Raw genomic sequence first — 16,516 nt, forward strand, 5'->3', positions numbered from 1 at the left:
TTCAAAAGTTTGGGCTGCGTGTTCAACTTTCAATCAGTGTGGGCTGCGTGTTCGGAAATTCAAAAGTTTGGGCTGTGTGTTCAACTTTCAATCAGTGTGGGCTGCGTGTTCACCTTCAATTCGAGCTGCGTGTTCGGAAATTCAAAAGTTTGGGCTGCGTGTTCAACTTTCAATCAGAGTGGGCTGCGTGTTCATTTTAATTCGAGCTGCGTTTTCGGAAAATCAGAGTTTGGGCTGCGTGTTCAACTTTCAATCAGTGTGGGCTGCGTGTTCACCTTCAATTCGAGCTGCGTGTTCGGAAATTCAAAAGTTTGGGCTGCGTGTTCAACTTTCAATCAGAGTGGGCTGCGTGTTCATTTTAATTCGAGCTGCGTTTTCGGAAAATCAGAGTTTGGGCTGCGTGTTCAACTTTCAATCAGTGTGGGCTGCGTGTTCACCTTCAATTCGAGCTGCGTGTTCGGAAATTCAAAAGTTTGGGCTGCGTGTTCAACTTTCAATCAGTGTGGGCTGCGTGTTCACCATCAATTCGAGCTGCGTGTTCGGAAAATTAGTGTTTGGGCTGCGTGTTCAACTTTCAATCAGTGTGGGCTGCGTGTTCAACTTTCAATCAGTGTGGGCTGCGTGTTCACCTTCAATTCGAGCTGCGTGTTCGGAAAATCAGAGTTTGGGCTGCGTGTTCAACTTTCAATCAGTGTGGGCTGCGTGTTCGCCTTCAATATGGACTGCGTGTTCAGAAAATTCAAAAGTTTGGGCTGCGTGTTCCACTTTCAATCAGGGTGTGCTGCGTGTTCACCATCAATCTGAGCTGTGTGTTCAGAAAATTCAAAAGTTTGGGCTGCGTGATCACGACAAAGAGTATGAGCTGCGTGTTCAGAAATTCAAGTGCTTGAGCTGTGTGTTCAAAAATGCAAACCGAAATGAGCTGTGTGCTCGGAGTCGAGCTGTGTGCCCCCAGAAATGAGCTGTGTGCCCGAAAAACGAGCTGTGTGCCCAAAATAAGCTGCGTGCCCGAAATGAGCTGTGTGCCCGAAAGAGCTGCGTGCCCAGATTAAACAGAGTATTTTGTTTCGAGCCGCGTGCCAAACGAACAGAGTGTTGTGTTGTGAGCTGTGTGCCAATTGAATGGAATGCTATGTCGTAAGCTGTGTGCTAAGCCTTGCATTGTGCGTGCATCTCCTCGCGCTATTTCGCGCACCTTAATCGCACTGTCTTATGTACTCACCTCGGTCTAGGAGACCTTAAATCCTCTAAAGGTGCAATTCCTTTGGTGTTTGTCGCGCCCGAACGACTTCTGGTGGTCTGGTATAGCCACCTGCCTGTGTTTGCGGTGAGTTCCTAGGAGACCAACTGAGACAGTGGAAACTAGAGTTCGAATAGCTTATGCCTAGAACGCAAAGGTTCGGGATTTCCGAGATTAAAGTCTGGTTTAAATACCCAGGGGTATATCCTCGGCTTGAAATCTGTATGGCAGCCCCATAGATTGAGATAGCATCTGTATGCACCTCAATTCTAGATGCTGATCCAACCTAGTCTGTCACCCTGTTGGAGAATAGGGAAAGCTGCGACCATAGTCAGGGAGAAAAGTAGTACCTGTGGTTCAACCAAGGAGAAGCGAAAGATCCCCAGCAGCATGAGGTAAGTCATCGCCAATTACCCCTGTGAAGTACCTTTACCTCTTAGCTATTACATTGCATTTTAGTCACTACATTACAGTGCATTGCATGAATCCTCAATTTTCAAACCGGCTTCGCGTAGCGTATAAGTCCAATCTTCAAAATCTTCTTGCATATCATTTTGCATTTTGCCCCCTTTTCCTGCGGGCATGCCTGCAGGCACATCTCTGTTTATCTTGTACGTTTGTCTAAGTCTTCGGCCTTGTCAAAAATGGGTCGTCTCTGGGCTTTGACATTCACTCCTGTCACTTGTGACTTCCGAGTTCTGTCAAAGAGGGGCAACTGTAGACACCCCATTTTTGACCGACCTTAACACTCAGACGTCACCAATTGGGCGCTTGGTGATGTTGCATATCGCGCTCGTTCAGAAGTCTCAGAATCGCGGCCGTGAGCCCTGCCTCTGGATTTCTGAACCCTCTTCTGTGCCTTGCCTAGGTTTGCGAACCAGACTCGATTTTCTCTGTTTCTTTTCCTGAGGGGAGGGAGAGGTCCCGTAGGCCATCTCTCAGTGGCCGTGGGCTACATTTTGTGGCTATAGGCCATTTTGCCCATTTCGGGGCCCGGTTCCCGGTTTTCGGAGCCGTCAGGCCGTGTGCCTCGGTTCGGGACCGCTTAACCGTCTCCATTTGCTCTGATTTTTGGCATACATCTTATTTTCTCCCTTTTGAGGGACACTGAGGTCTGAGAGACCCACTTCGTGGCCGAACGCCACTTTTGGTGCTTAGCAGCCCATTTTCGGGACCCCGAACTGCGTGTTTTGGCCGCCGAGCATTCGTTTTGCATCGGTTTTCGTTCATTTTTGGCAGGTACCTCTGTTTTATCACCAGGAAGGTCACTGGAGGGTGGGAGGGCAGCAATTATCTTAGCAACCAGTTATATTCCCTTTTCGCCCTCAGGCGCCCGTTTTTCTCACTTCCGAGCCAATGTTGAACACCTTGGGGCCACTTTCTTCAACCCCAAACCACATATTTGTGTTGTACACACATGGGAGGATCCTAATATCATATGGCCGACCAGAAACTCCAATTGAACCTTTTGAACCCCTCCTAAAAATGGCTTGTTTTCTCTCCTGTTTTAGAGTTGCCAATTTCGAACCACAGGGTTGTGATGAGGGGACCTGGGAGGCCACTTTTTTGTGGTGGCCGGCCACTAAATGAACTTGACCCTTTTGACCCCTAGCCGGCCGGCTAGGGGGGGTGGCCGGCCGGCCACCTGCAACTCCAAAAGGTGGCCGGCCATGATCCTCACCAAACACACTTTACAGCTGTATAACTGTATCCCCCAAAAAATATCTCAATCCGGGGGATATTTTTTGTGGGAAAACTTGCCTCATTTTCCCCCACCTTTTCCCCACCTTTACTCCCTCTCTTTGATCCATATAACCAGCAGGAAACATTGGTCTTGGGGGTTAGAAAAAATCATCTTCAAGCTTGGTATACAAAATCCTCCTCCATCTCTCTCATTTCCTTGAAAACCTCCAAGTCCAACACCACCATTTCTTCTACACCACCAACCCCCACCCTTCCATCCTCCATTCCAGAAGTTTGAAGGTGTTCTCCAAGGCCTAAGGGTGCTACAAACTCAAGCCAAGAGTTGCTAAAGACTTGTCTTCAAGGGTAAGTTTCATTTCCCTTGTTTTTGGTCCATTTCTTGTATCATTTGTAAGCCATCCATGCTTGCTGTTTTGAGCTCCGGCCCTAACTTAAAGTGGCCTTATTTTGAGCTCTTTTTCACTTTTACTTAAGGGCTCAACCCTGTTTGAGCCCTCCATATTGCACTTGCTTCAATATCCTCCTTGAATGCCATTTTCTTGCATGATATTTTTAGCCTATATGTGATCTGTTTTGGAGCATGTTGTAAACTGTAAATAGGCTTATTTTGATCCCCTCTTCAACATTGAAGAAGGGCTCATCACTGTTTGAGGCATATTTTATACACCTTGTGTTATATCTCTCTTTTGGTCCCCATTTTTGCATGCTTGGGAAGCCCATTGTGCTTCCGTTTTTGGTTATTTTACAGAGCTAGAAAAGGTCTTATTTTGGCCCATTCTTCATGTTTCATTAAGAGCCTTTCATGGTTTGAGGCATCATTTATATACTTTGTGTTGTATCCCTCCTTTTGGCCATTTTTTGCATTGCATTTCTAGCATGTTTTCATACTGATTTCGGGGCTTCCATAAACTGTAAATGTGTTTATTTTTGGCCCCTCTTCAATGTTGTTGAAGGGCCCTAACCTGTTTGAGGTCAGAAGCTGTGAGTTGCTTCATAACCTCACATTTAGGGCCATTTTTGCATGCTAGTCTTGCCCTGTTTCTGTTAGCTGTTTGGCCATGCTTTGAACTGTAAAAATGGTTATTTTCAGGCTGCATTGCTTCTGTCTTTTCATCTCATGTACCAATTATGCATGCTTTGTATAGCTGTAGTTCATTCTATGTGCCTAATTTTGCATTTCGGGAGAGATTCCATGCATCGGGTGTGTTTTCGCCTCATTCCGGGGCTGTTTTCCCCACATTTCAGTGCTGAAATTCCATTCGCATGTTGCATTCTATATGCCATTTTAGCCATATTGCATTGCGTATGCCATTGCCTCGGTTTGCGTGCCCATGTGCACGCATTTCGAGGCACTTCATTTTTTATCCATCGGCCTCTTATGTGAGTCTGGCTGAGGCTCTCTCATGTTAGTATAAGTCCATGTTGCATTCTATATGCCATTTCCATGCTATTGTATTGCATATGTCATTGCCTCGGTTTGCGTACCCGTGTGCACGCATTTCGAGGCACTTCATTTTTTATCCATCGGCCTCTTATGTGAGTGTGGTTGAGGCTCTCTCATGTTAGTATAAGTCCATGTTGCATTCTATATGCCATTTCCATGCTATTGCATTGCATATGTCATTGCCTCGGTTTGCGTGCCAGTGTGCACGCATTTCGAGGCACTTCATTTTTTATCCGTCGGCCTCTTATGTGAGTGTGGCTGAGGCTCTCTCATGTTAGTATAAGTCCATGTTGCATTCTATATGCCATTTCCATGCTATTGCATTGCATATGTCATTGCCTCGGTTTGCGTGCCCGTGTGTACGCATTTCGAGGCACTTCATTTTTTATCCATTGGCCTCTTATTTGAGTGCGGCTGAGGCTCTCTCATGTTAGTATAAGTCCATGTTGCATTTTATATGCCATTTTAGCCATATTGCATTGCGTATGCCATTGCCTCAGTTTGCGTGCCCGTGTACACGCATTTCGAGGCACTTCATTTTCATCCATCAGCCTCTTATGTGAGTGTGGCTGAGGCTCTCTCATGTTAGTGTAAGTCCATGTTGCATTCTATATGCCATTTTAGCCATATTGCATTGCGTATGCCATTGCCTCGGTTTGCGTGCCCGTGTGCACGCATTTCGAGGCATCTCATTTCCATAACATTGTGTATGTTAGGATTGTATCTTAGTTGCATCTCATGCATATCATGCATATTGCATCGTGTTCGGGATAGGAGTTAGCCCGGGCACGGGAAACGAGGCGCGTTCCGTACTCCGAGTGACGGAACGTGTCTCAATTCCAAGTCACCGACACTCCGGATCATCCATAATGGAGCTAGGTTCTTGTTGTGTTTACACGTGCATTCATTTTATATTGAGTTGCACATTTCGACTCCTCGGCCATCATGCATCGGTATGCGTGATTGGTGGCGCGAGGATCGAGGCATGCATATATCTGTGAAAATACATTGCCATGCCCCTCTCCTGCTCTCTGTTGCAGCAAAATGAAGAATCGATAACTTTTTGGAGCTTGCCACGCATTTCAAGAACAAGTGTAAATAGAGGCTAATTGGGGCATCCCAGTGGATTTCCGCGCAAGGCAGCCCAGACATGCATCATTCATCAGGAGCAAGGCAGTCCCTGGCTTGCATGCCAGTTTTACAGCTTTCTTAGTTAATTTGATTAATTAATTAGGAATTTGTATATTATTTGGACTGTACTATTCTTTTATTCGGGACTGTATTATTTATTCGGACCCTCTGCGCGGGGGCACAACTGTAATAAGTGTGCGTGAGTGTGATGTATGTCTTCCAACCCCGCGTCTTTCTGCCTTTTATTTATCCGCTTTTGATGGTTAGATTAGGGCGTATTTCAGTTAACATACAGTATGACAGCATGTTTGCATCATTCATTTGTTTTGCATGCACCGGGCTCGGCGCATCATACTAACTGCATTGTATTTTCAATTTCAAATTGAATACATGTTAGCTGTAGCATTCCCATATGCCATGCTTAGAATAGCCGAGCCTGCTATAGTTGCATTTTTGCATGTGTTGCATTAGGCATTTCTATATACTTAGGATCATGCATGATTTCTAATAAAACTTCTTTTTTGGCTTGGAGTACTCGGTAAGTTTTATGCTTTAGCATCCTTGCATGCGTGTGAGTGACTGCCATGAATAACATGCTTACCATGAGGCTAATTGCTAATGTGATATAACTGCCTGAATGCCTGTGGGTGAAGGTTGGGTTGTTTAAATTGGAACAAATCATTAACTGTGAGTTTTAAGCCCACTAGATAGTGGCAAAACCATCTTTTCTAAGCCCACCTGCGGGTGGCAAAATCTGCATTTTAAGCCTACTTGCGAGTAGCAAACCATCTTTCAAATAAACAAGCATGAAATGTTTTGTTCCAATTCGGGCGACCCCGTCTATACTTATATGCTGTGTGCATCACATAGTAACCTAGGCTAATAACCGGAATAAGAACACACAAAGTTTTCAAAAATAGATATCATGGTTAGTAGAGGCCAATCTTTGATCGGGCGAGCGGGGGTGCTCACGAAGTGACCTTCCCCAATCGTACCCAAGTTCCCGAGCCGAGGCAACTTTGGTGATGACGGACACGTGGCCTTTGGCACCGAGTCAGGGTTTCCTAAATTTCCCATTAAAAAACATTTAGGTGGCGACTCTGTATCTGGCAAAGCAGTCCATGTTTGGCACTTCTTTCAAAATCTGTTTTCTCAAAACGATTTGCCGGATTTGGACTCTTTGGTTCAGACTTAGAACCGTGACAAATTTGAGAGTCCTGAGCTGTAGTGACCCCAAATGAACAGAACGGGAGCTCGTTCCTCCCGGGAGCGTTCGGGGACGTCTACAGTCATGATGACTTTTTATCTTCAATTTGGAATCTGAAATTTTTTAGAAATGAATTTCAAAAATCTGACCACGCAGATATGTCCCGAATGCTCCAAATAGCTAGAACAACTATTGGATTGTTGAAAATGGAATCCAGATGGCTTAGATTTAGCCAAAAACAATTTGATGGTTCACATCTATAGAGATTTGTGCTCTGCGATGCACTGGATTAATTTTCTTGAATCAACTTGCGTCAGCACATGTCAACGTGACGTCAGCGGTAGGATTTGGTAGCACGGCTTGAAGGCTCAGCAAGATAGCCCAGTTTCGCGGCTCGGCTTGATGGCTTGGTTGTGACTTTGCCCACAATGCACTGAATAATCTCCTTTTGTTTGATTTGTTGTCATCTTCTCCGGTAGCGGGAGACTTTTTGGGCAATACTTTAACCGGCGATTACTGGTTTGTTTTAGCTCCGATTTGCTTGATTTTTGCGTCGTTGGAATCCTCTTGACGAGTACTTCAACATGGTATACTCAAAAAAATGGATTTTGAGAACTTTGATTTCTGGGAAAATTTTGGAATTTGCCCTACTCTTCAATTTTTTGATAAATTTAGGCTCTTCTAGCTTTGATTTTGCTTCTCTGGATTGTCCTGGCTCTAATGGCTCCTTTAGATCGTTCTGGCTTTGATACCACTAATGGAAAATTAAATTCCACTTGATGAGATATGTGAATGGAATCCTACTGATATATTGAGAATGAATTTGGAAGAACAAACACTCAATTTTTCTTTCTTAGTTTTGGAATACATGTAGTATTTCTTTTTCTCATCTCATAATCTATCTGATCTCATTTCATAATCTAATACAACAACTAATGCAATTTATTTATAGACCTAAGCCCAGGTATGAACACCTGATGGCTATGAGCTGTGTACAGCTCAATTCCACATTTTTCTCATTTCCTTTATGGTGAAGGTTTCGACCATGGAGCTTTCATGGAGTTTCTTCAATCTTCTTCTAACTTCTCAACTCTTCTTCTTTCTTCTTCAATCTTCTGGTAATTTCTTGTTGAGTTGGGTTTGGATTTTTCAACATATATGACTCTTTAGCCTGGTTTTGCTCGACAAGGGGAGACGCAAGTTTGCAAGTTACATAAATCTTTTTATGGTTTGAAACAATCCTCTTGCTAATGGTTTGAAAAGTTCTCTCAAATTATTCACCAAGCTGGTATCTCTCAATCAAGGGCTGATTATTCTTTGTTTACCACATTGTTGGCCAATCTTCCACCTTCATTTTGGTTTATGTTGATAGTATAATTGTTACTGAAAATGATCCTTCAGCCATTTAGCAACTCAAACAATTTCTTGCCAAGCATTTGTTTGTCAAAGATCTTGGGTATCTCAAATACTTTCTAGGTATTGAGGTAGCATGCTCCCTATAATGCCCCACTACCTGCTGGCCCAAGTAACATGTGGGTCTACCAATATGACCCAAAAGTTTAAGCCCAAGTTACTTAGTAGCTAGCTAGTGGTGCTTTATATATCCAAGATCACTCATGCAAACTTCTAATGTGGGACGGGATATTAAAAACTTCCCCACTTATAAATCTCCGCATCCTCGTGAGGGTCTATAATCAATCAGAATATCACGGCAAGCTCGTGGCCAGCTCAGAATAAGTTGCCCACATAATTGTGTGCATGGGTCAGCTCTAATACCATTAGTAACGCCTCGAACTTGACTTTTCTAGAGCCCGGTGCATTAGCTAAAAACTCAATCAGTTTTGTCAAATGTTCACCCTTAACAACCACAATGCTAGATAAATATTCTCGAATTTACAATGATCCCCAAACATTAAAAATACAAAAATCTCAAATTTTACATCATTAATTAATTTTCATAAAACCTGGCCTTGTGGTGGACTTTACTTCAAACTCAACCTGATTTTGCATTGATGGGAAAAACGGAATAAGCTTGATAACCAACTATCACTACTAGCTGGACCGAGTATACAAAAAATAGTCGATAATCAATAAATATATTACCAACAATTCAATTAATGAAACAATTAATTTGCAAGATAATTCCATGGCTGAAAAATAAATAAAATGTAACTACCTATTCTAATTGAAAAGATAATTAAGTGATTCAATGCCACTTTATTTGATCAAATCAATAGTTCAATGGCCACTTAGCCCATTACAAGGCCCAAAACCATACATAGGCCAGTGATAAAGTCCCCCAAAAAACTAGTCTCTGTGCTAATAATTAAATTAACCCACATTGATTAGGCTCTAAAATATAGTCAGATTAGAGTGATATTCATAAATTCAAATAAAGTTTTCTTTTAACAACAAAATATTCGATATTTTTTAGACAAACAATTTGGTATCTTTTTTCCCATAATAATTCCATAAAAAAATAACAAAATAATTTTCAGAATTCATGTTCGATGCAATTTTATATTTGATCCATATTTTTACTTTTCAGAAGCAAGAGAAAATAAAATAAATACTTTTCTTATTATTTTAAATACTCAAATCATATATTTTTAAACTATACTATATGAATGAAAATAAACCAATAGAGGGTTACTTATTTGGAACATCAAAATGATTCCAACTAACTCTAAAATACCAAGAATCACTTCAATCTCATAAACCTTGCAGATTGATACAGTTACCTAGTTCCAAAAGATTGATTCTTCATCCCCTTTCTTTGAACTCTCAAGAGATGCTCGCTCCTACATTTTTTTGAAAATAAATGTGGCCTCCATAAGCCTGAAAGACTACTGAGACTTTTATAATCTAAATTGTCCAAAATTACAAAGTTACCCACAAAAGTTCATGAAATTACCAAGTCACAAAATAATTATTTTACTTAATAAATTATTACTATATAAAATAAAACTCAGGTATCACAGATGCAAAGGAAATTTTAATATACATTGGAAAGATATACTATATGTACCTTTAGTTATGTCATTTTATTTTTTTTTTTTTTAGTTATAGCTAATTTTTTTCTTTAGTTAGAACATTATTTTAATTATGACTCATGAGTTCTTTAATTATATTTAGTTATGACATTTTTATTTTTCTTAATTATGATTCAAAAAATATAAAATTATATTATTTTCTTCATTAATTATATCCGATATTGTATTTAATTAGGATATTTCAATTCTTTTAATTATAACTTAAAAAATATAAAATTATATCAATTTTTTAAAATTATAATTATAAAGTGCACAGACAATTTATTTTTATTTTTTTTAAATTATAATTATAAAATTATATCTGCAAGACAAGAAAACTCACATGTTTTTTTGATGCCAAAGTTGAGACATCAACAACCATGGCAATAGAAAATATGTTTTATTATGTTTTCAATCACACAGATATCATGGAAGAGATTAAGCTGATTGAAGCAAAAGTGGTGCAGTTTTATGACCAGATACATCAGATCCAACTCCTACAAGATGATAAGTTTTTCGATGGAATCCCGTCATTGCCAATGCCAATGCCAATGCCAATGCCAATGAGGAGCATAACCATAGTAGAGGAAGAAATTACGGTGGGCTTTGAGGATGAGGCGTTGACTATAAAAGAGCGACTTGCTGGAGGGAAGAAGCTGTTAGAACAGCAAATTAAAAAAAAAAAAAACAGAAGCAAGCAAAATGCGACTTTAAGGCGTGTTGAGGACACTTTCTTTAAGGTGATAATTGCCTCCACTCCAAAGTAGTTTGCTGCTGGGTTGAAAGCAATTCACCTCCAGGATACAACAAAGTCACCAACTGTAGACAGCAAAATCTGAAATTGTCTTGTAAAACTTTACTTACAAAACTGTGTATTTGACAGAAAATAATAACAAAAGAAAACAGGGAAAATCTAGGTTACTTTTCCGGATTTGCAATTATGTATTTATAGATAATCAAACGGTACAAAAGGCGCCTTTATGAAAGAACACAACCATTAGTTTGAATTTTTAGAATTTGAAAAATCTGAAAAAAAAAGTCTTTCAACTTGAAATGGTGACTTTATCCTTAGAATTTCTATTAATAACTGATTGCAACTGTTAGTAACAACCACCTAAAGAGTTATAATTCAGTATATCTCGTCTCCTATGAAATGACCATATGATCTTGATCATATATTCTTCCCAAAGTAAATTTAATATCATAATCTATCAAATTTATAACAATCCCCCACTTAGATTATAAGATTAAAACTCTCAGTCAAATACTAATATTCTCATGCATACAAGAAGGTATCTCTCGATTTAAACTTTCAATTAGTGTAAGCATTTCAAAATCCCAATAAATTCTTTGGTGTCCAAAGATTAAACCAAGAATCCTATTTATTGGTATCCGAAAAACCACACACAAGAGAACATCCAAGTTCAGCAAAAGTTCACCAGTATAGTTAATTGCACTTTTACATCCATGTGCACAATCCTGTCCTTCATGAACAATTTACAAAAGCAAATCTTAAACATTTGCTAGAAATGGCTACACTTCTTATGTTCTCATAGGTGAAGTTCCTGTAGTGTCCCTGTTATTAGAACCCTTTATACATGATCCTTGAACTTCATTAAGAGTATATTACTCATCCTTATTTATCATAGCAGTCAAGCACTGACCATCTTAGAATGGGTTGACATATATTATTGCAATTTCAGTGCTATATCAGTCACTTAACTGTAACTTGTTATTACCCTTTAAACATTAAACTAATTTTATTAGTATAAGGTTGGGTTCCCATTACAGGTGACCATTTAGAAAATTTTCAAACCCATTCCACTAGATGTTGATTTCACTAAGTCTCTAGAGAGTCCCTTAGTAAACGGATCCGCCAAGTTATTACTGGATTTAACATACATAATGGTAATAATACCAGCTGAAATCAGTTGTCTAACATATTCATGTCTCAAACTGATATGTCTAGATTTACCATTATAAATTTTTTTATAAGCTCTAGACATAATAGCTTCACTGTCACAGTACAAAGAAATGGCTGGCATTGGTTGTGGCCACAACTTTATATCCAATAATAAATTCTGCAACCATTCTGCTTCTTTGCCTACAGCAGCTAAGGCTATGAACTCTGATTCCAATGTGGAATGCGATATACATGTTTGCTTCTTGGAAGCCCATGACACAGCTCCACCACCAAGGGTAAATACCCACCCTGATGTTGCCTTGTTATCATTTGCACTAGTAATCCAACTAGCGTCAGTATAACCTTCTAATACTGCAGGAAAATTGGTATAATATAGTCCCAGTTGGATAGTTTTCTTAAGATACCCAACAACTCTACCGATAGCTTTCCAATGTTCCAGACTTGGATTACTTGTGTATCTAGAAAGTTTGCAAACCGCAAAAGAAATATCTAGCCTAGTGCAATGCATTGCATACATTAAACTTCCAATTGCACTAGCATATTCTAATTGAGCAATTGCTCTACCAAAATTTTCTGTCAAGTCCGACAAACAATCATATGGGTTACTAACTTCTTTAGTTCCTAAACGTTGAAGCTTCAGAATTATTTTTTCAATATAAGGAGATTGATATAGAGCATAACCCCCACTATGTTTCTTAACTTTGACGGCTAAGATAGTATCAACTTCACCAAGATCCTTCATCTTAAACTTTGAAGTTAAATATTTCTTAGTTTCAGATATTCCTTCCATATTCGTTCCAAAAATTAGCATGGCATCCATATAAAGACAAATAATGTCAACATAACTATTTGTGAATTTTGAATAAATGCATTTATTTGCATTATTTTGTCTAAAATCATGAGATAAAATTACGCAATAAAACTTTTCATGCCTCGTTTTGGCGCCTGTTTTATTCCATATAAGGACTTCACCAATTTACAAACTTTCTTTTCATTACCAGGTATAATAAATCCTTCAGTTCCATATATATCTCGTTATCTAGATCACCATTTAAAAAAGCAGTTGTAGCATCCACTTGATGTATAATCAAATTATAGATTGAAGCCAATAACATAAGCACTCTAATGGATGTTATTCGAGCCACTGGGGCATAGGTATCGAAATAATTAAAACCTTTGACTACCAATCTTGCCTTAAAGGTTTGAAGAGATCCATATGTATTGTATTTTCTTCTAAATACCCACTTACATCCAATAGGTTTAGATCCTGGAGGCAAATCAACTAAAATCCAAGTATTGTTTGATAAAATTGAGTCCATCTCATCATTGATTGCCTCTTCCAAAAAGCAACATCTCTAGAAGACATAGCTTCTCTAAATGTCTTTGGATCTTCTAAGTTTGACGGTAAGGGTATTTTATTGAGAACAGTATCTCTATTCCCTTCTAAAAGGAATACAATAACTTGAGAAGACACAAAATCAGGACCAAAGCTTTTCTCTTTTCTTGCTCTCTGACTCCTCCTAGGTTCAAATGAAATTTCAGGTGTTTTTTTTCTTGTTTCCAACAACCTATATGCTTTGGAATTTTCAGCATATCCTGCAAAAACACTTTTCAAAGCTCTTGGTCCTAATTTTGTTCTTTTTGGGTCAGGAACTCTATAAAAAGCTAAACTGCCCCATACTCTAATGTTGTATTTGGTTGAGGGATTTGGAGAGAGATTTGGAAAGGGAAAGGGAAAAAGTGTGTGAAACTAGGTGAAATGTAGGTATATTTTATTCACATTTCACCAAAATTTTCTCTTTCCCTTTCCCTTTCCAAATCCCTCTTCAAATCCTCCAACCAAACACAGCGTAAGGTAATCCAGATTTGGTTTTCTGCCTTGCCATAACTCATATGGTGAAACTTTGAATATCCTAGAAGGTATTCTATTATGCACATGACATGCTATAAGCAATGCTTCTTCCCACAAATTTGTGGCCAACTTTGCATTCAAAATCATAGCATTTAACATATCAACTAATGTCCTATTTTTCCTTTCAACTACGCCATTCTGTTGTGAGGTGTAAAGTGCACTAGTTTGATGTATAATGCCATTTTCTTTGCAATATGATGTAAACTCAGTAGGAAAATATTCACCACCTCTATCACTTTGACGAATTTTAATTTTCTTTTCCTTTTGATTCTCAACAATAGACTTATAGCATTTGAACATAGCAAAAGCTTCATCTTTATGTTTCATTAAATATACATATGTCTATTTTGAAAAATCATCAATGAACGTAATGAAATATCTATTACCTCCTCTAGTTAAAATGCCATTAAGTTCATATATATCAGAATGTACAAGTTCTAAAAGTTGAGAATTTCCATTTGCTTTAGGAAAAGGTTTCTTTGTCATTTTTGTTTGAATGCAGATTTCACATTTAGCACTATTATTATGATTATAAGAAATTAAGCCATGCTTTGACATAACCTTTAAAATCTGAAATTTAAATGTGCTAAAAGATTATGCCATAAAGTAAAAGATTCAACAGTATAAGCAGAATCAGAACTTATTTTATTTTTACTTAGTTTGAACATGCCATCACAAGAGTACCCTTTCCAACCAACATTCCACCCTTAGACAAAATAAGGTTATCAGACTCAAGCACCGCTTTAACACCTTTCTTACAAAGCAAAGTTGCAGACACAAGATTTTTCCTAATTTCTGGAACAGAGGACTAATTTCTTTCCAGAAGTAAACTGAAGTTCAACAGTCCCTTTTCCCAATACTTTGTCATAGTTGTTATTACCCATAAGCACTTCTTGTCCATCCGTTGCATCCTCAAATTGCTTGAATTGAGTTTTGTTGTTGCAAACATGAACAGTAGCGCCCGAATAAAACACCAATCTAAGGACTTGGATACCGCAGCCATGTGTAATTTTGTAATCATGCTAACATGCATTTCAGAGATCATGGCTACAATTTCAAAAGTATCTTTCTCGACCATATTTGCCTGATTGGGTTGCTTAGAGTCCTCGTCCTTCTGCTTCTTCCTATATCTGCATTCACACTTATAATGCTCTTTCTTTCCACAATTATAACAGGTCATATTCTTCTTGTCACCTCCATTGTTGTTGTTATTATTGGAATTATACTCATTGTACTTCCACTTGCTGCCTCTAGCATTCTTTTGAAACTTATCATTTCCATCAACAAAGTTCACTTTAGAGCTAGATTGTGAAACAATTTTCCTATCACGAATTTGAGTTTCCTCTTCAATTCGTAAATGTTTTTGAATCTATTTTATAGTGAAATCCTCTGTTGTATGCATAAGTTTCTTTCTATAATTATTCCAACTAGGAGGAAGTTTAGCAATTATAGCCCCCACTTGCAATGGTTCTAAAACTTCAACTTTAAGATCTCAAAGTTTATTAACCAGAACTTGCAACTCATGAACTTAATCCATAACAAAAATATTATCAACCAGAGTAAATTCAAAATATTTCATAGTTAAAAATTTATCTGCACGTTGTTTTTTGGTATTGTATGTGAATTCCAATGCTTTCCAGATTTCGCTTGGTGATTTGATCGAAGTGAATAGATCATAGATAGAGTCGATCTGATAATGTGTTTAGAATATGCCCTCTACAGACCACTTCATCTTCTTCACGTTGCTTACACTCTGCTTTATTACATCAGAATCATTGGGTTTTGGGTCTAGTAGCTAGTGTTGACAGGTTCGGACGAAGAACATAAGAAATTTTCAACACTGTGAGAAGGAATATCAACTTGTCTTGCCAACGAGTAAAATTTGTTCCATCAAGCCTGTCCAGTTTCACAAACTCTTCATTCATCACCTTAAAAGCTGCCATATCAAAACTTGATGCCATTGAATTATCACCTTAAAATTGTTAGAACAGCAAGTCAAAAGAAAAACAGAATCAAGCGAAATAAGACTTTGAGGCGTGTTGCGGACACCTTCTTTAAGGTGATAATTGCCCCCACTCAAAAGAGTTTGCTGCTGGATTGAAAGCAATTCACCTCCAAGATTGAACAAAGTCACCAATTGCAGACGGTAAAATCTGAAGTTGCCTTGTAGAACTTTCCTCACAAAATTGTTTATTTGATAGAAAATAATAACAAAAAAAAAACAAGGAGAAATCTGGAGTACTTTTCCTAGATTTGCAATTATATATTTATGGATAATCAAAAGGTACTAAAGGCACATTTATGAAAGAACACAACCATTACAGAATTTGAAAATTCTCACATGTCTTTCAACTTGAAATGATGCCTTTATAATTTGAATTTCTATTAGTAACTGTCTGCGACTGTTAGTAATAACCACTTAAAGAGTTATAATCCAGTGTATCTCGTCTCCAATGAAATGACCATATGATCTTGATCATATATACTGCTCAAAGTAAATTTAATATTATGATCTATCAAATTTATGACATTACCACCTACACTCCCACCATAGCTATTTTTACCACTACCATCATACCACCACAACTACTACCATCACCATCCTTTTACTTCCATTACCACAACCCTCCACCTTTCTCACCATGACCACCCCTACTATAGCTACCACCATCAACATACCATTGCTTCCACCACAACCACCACCACCCTTTTATCTCTGCTACACCTTTTCACAATCTCCACAACTGCTATTCTTCCATCTTTACCATTGTCGTCGTCGTCATCATTATCATTGGCACAATAGCCACTGTCACTGCAACTCAACCACCTCTCACCACTAGAATATAATAATTAAAAAATATATATAAATAATATATTTCAAATTTATTTTGTACATATGGAACGATTTGTTTCATATTCACA

The sequence above is a fragment of the Camellia sinensis genome, chromosome 11 (assembly GCF_055761805.1).
Source record: "Camellia sinensis isolate YWXY chromosome 11, ASM5576180v1, whole genome shotgun sequence".
NCBI classification, from domain to species: Eukaryota; Viridiplantae; Streptophyta; class Magnoliopsida; order Ericales; family Theaceae; genus Camellia; species Camellia sinensis.